This window comes from Pyrus communis, chromosome 2 (assembly GCF_041283825.1).
Source record: "Pyrus communis isolate YQ-2024b chromosome 2, ASM4128382v1, whole genome shotgun sequence".
In the NCBI taxonomy this organism is placed as follows: Eukaryota; Viridiplantae; Streptophyta; class Magnoliopsida; order Rosales; family Rosaceae; genus Pyrus; species Pyrus communis.
In genome coordinates, this window is record NC_142566.1 from 8641857 (window position 1) to 8645273 (window position 3417).

At 37.2% G+C, this 3417-nt stretch overlaps 1 pseudogene; it reads right to left on the reverse strand.

Annotated features, from left to right (window-relative positions):
- Window positions 1-1516: 1516 nt before the first annotated feature.
- Window positions 1517-2392, reverse strand: LOC148698526 (ethylene-responsive transcription factor 2-like; annotated as a pseudogene).
- Window positions 2393-3417: the final 1025 nt, after the last annotated feature.

Genomic DNA, 3417 nt, shown 5'->3' on the forward strand with positions numbered 1-3417 from the left:
ACCAGGCCTGTCATGAATTGCCAACTCGTGAGCCCGAAGGCTATCTGACGCAAGGCTGATGTCAGCCAGGCATTAGCCCATTTTCTTACTTTTTTTGTCAAGCGCGTGCACTGTACCCGCGCGTGGGGGTGCGTCACCCGACATGTTTTCAGCGAATGGAGCCTGCGACGCAATTTCAAATTGTTACCTTTGGGAAGCTACATGGCTTCCTATGGTCTGTTGGATCTCAACGGCAAGAAAATGTGGACCGTCAGATTTGCAAAGGTAAAAAAAAATAAAAAAAATCTTATTCTCCTTTATAAATAAAAAAAAAAGAAAAAATTGTTTTAAAATTCAGAAATGTTACTGTTGTGCCACGTGGCACAATCTGGAGTGTTGGAATTCAATTTTTTTTTAAAATCCAACGGCAGAGATTAATTAGTTGAATAAAAAAATTTAAAAAATTGTAAAAAATGAATAAAAATCGGAAAAAAAATTTGAAATTTTTTTTAAAAAATTGTTTTTACTTTTCTATAAATACCTTCCCATTATCATCTACCTTACACCACAATTTCATATTTTCTCAACTACTTTCAACCACATTCCTATCTTTCTCTCAAAGTTTCAATCCAATTTTTTTCAACAAAATGACTACTGATGCAAGTACGAATTGGACGCTTCTTGAAGATGTTGCGTTGTGTACTAGCTGGGTTGAAGTTACTCATAGTTCGCTTACGGGTAATGAGATGCAGAAACTATGAATCATGATAGAGATTTTGGTGAAGAAGGAAGCATAAACTATGAATAATGATAGAGATCTTGAGAAAATTGGTGTGAGATTTGTGAGGATGGATGGTAGATTATATGGAGGATTCAGAAAGGATTAGGTTGTAGATAATGCCACGTGGCATGTCGTCATTTGTTAAAAATCTGATAGAAATCTATCCTCAAAGATTGTAAACAGATTATGACACGTGGCGCTACGTGATTGGTTAATAATCTTATCGGAAATCCACCACCAATAATTGTATTTTCGGATACTGACACATGGCGCAACGACTACAATTAAAAATCTTATCGGAAATCCATCACCAATAATTGTCTTTTCGGATTTTATAAAACGTGGCGCAACAAGAACGATTAAAAATCTTATCTGAAATTACAAATAAAATTATTTTGTATTATTTTATAACTTTTCGGATAATGATACGTGGCGTAACAAGAACGATTAAAAATCTTATCCAAAATTACAAATAAAATTATTTTGTATTATTTTATAAATAAAAAAATATTAATATTTTATTGCCTAGTGCCAGGACTATTGAAGTGCAACGGTGGAGATGCAAAAAGTGGTTACTGTTCATTAAGGGCGGTTACTGTTCACTGGGTGGATAGCATAGTGTATTGGGGGTTCCCACGCTGAATTGCTCTAAAAGTGCTTCTGAGCATAAGTGCTTCTCAAAAAAGCTATTTCAAGCGATTCCTTAGACACTTTTTTGTATTTCTATTTGTTAAATTGGATAAACAAAAACAAAGATCATGATTAAATAGTAATGTGCAGGTACACAAAAAATGTGTATCAATCATTTACCAAGAGTTATACACGATGAAATATGGTCAATTATGTTTGGCTAAAGTTACTTCTATTGTCTCACAGATACCGAAAGAAGGAAAAACAAGAATCATCCGATTTCAGATGGCAGAAAGATCGTTCAACTCCTCAACCAAAATTTGGCTGCCAGGTGCAGCAAGTGCTGATGTATCCAGTTGGAATACTTGAAACTGTTCGGCTGCTTCTTTCAACTTAGGGGTTTTAGCCGCCAAGCCAACTCCACTCCTTCTCAGCTTAAGCATCGGAGAACCGCCATCATCTGATGAGCTTGCTGGCGACGATGATGGCTCCGATAAGCCACGCTTAGGGGCCACACGACCCGGCTCTAAACCATGCGTCCCAATTAAGTGAGGAAAATTAAGCTTGGCCTTGGAGCCACGAATTTTAAAAGCAGCGGTCGTAAGCCAAGCCTGCATCCGCAGCGGTCTCATAGGTTCCGAGCCACACTCTCGCCCCGTTCTTCATAGGATCCCTTATCTCCGCCGCATACTTCCCCCACGGGCGCCGCCTCACGCCCCTAAAATGCTGACCTTTCTGTGGTGCGTGCTGCTCATGCGCCGCCCCCTCTAGTATATTTGATGTCTCCAAATCGTGGTTCACTCCCATTGTGGCACCCAAACCCTCAACATCAAAAGGAATACTATTGCTAGGGTTTGAAGTACCTCGACAGCTACTTTGTGAGTCCTCCTCGACAACATTGACCAAAAATGTTACCTGGGTTTCAAAATCATCGTCTAACAAGTACTGACGAATTGATTCCAAGAGAGCCCGGTTGGAACATGAGCTGGCCTCTGTTGACATTTTTCTGAGTTCAGGTAGCAAGGGATAATGCTTTTTTCTAAAGAGTTGATGGTGACGACTTTGATTTGTAAATCTGAATGGCTTTTGATGCTGTGACTTGTTAGGTTTGCTATATATATAGATGGAGAAAGGCTTATCAACTTTGCGTCGTAACACATATATGTTATTATATTGAGGTGGCTAATCTGTTCCTATGAAACCTCACTGGTTTTTCTTTTCAATCGATCACATGTTTGGAATGTTTCAGTTGTATTTTATTCGTTTTGTTTGTCTTGAAATTGGTTGTGTTGGTTGGTTTATTAATAAAAAAGTTTAAAATATTTAAGATACCAATTGATAAAAATTGGAGTATGCGCATTAATGAATATTGTAAATTTGTATTTCGAAGTGCATGAATGAATGTTGATGTTTGCATTGCATCTAGAAAATAAAATAAACCAACTCTTTAGAAAGAAGCTTGACGACAAATGGCCATTTGCTATAGCAGCCACTTACCTTTGCACCTATGAATTATTCTTCAATTATGTTAATTATTTTAACAAAAAAGCAATTCTTCTTAAAGGATTTATTTTAAGAGATATATTCTATTAATCAAATAAAACGAAGAGTGTCATCAACTTGGAATACAGTTCCATGATTAAAAACACAATAAAAAATAATACAAAATTTCAACTACAACTACATTCAACCACACGAAAAGATAACGCAAATGAGGACAAAATCTTACATCACTTTCTGATGAACAACACTCATTCGGCAAAGAAACCCTACAGTAGTAGCAAAATTCTACCATCTTCGGTCTTCACGAAATTATACATACAAAACAGAATAACACCTTTAATCAAGGTCAAAGCTTCACGCGACCACAATGTGGGGTGGGGGTGGTTTTGGTGAATGGATCTTTGATGCTTAAGTCAATTTCTTTGAAAAAAGCGAGTGTTTAGGCTTAATTGCATAGCAAAAGCTTATAAAAAAATGGTGGAGATGAGGTATTTATAGGGATGTGGCCGACCAAGGTAGGGTTG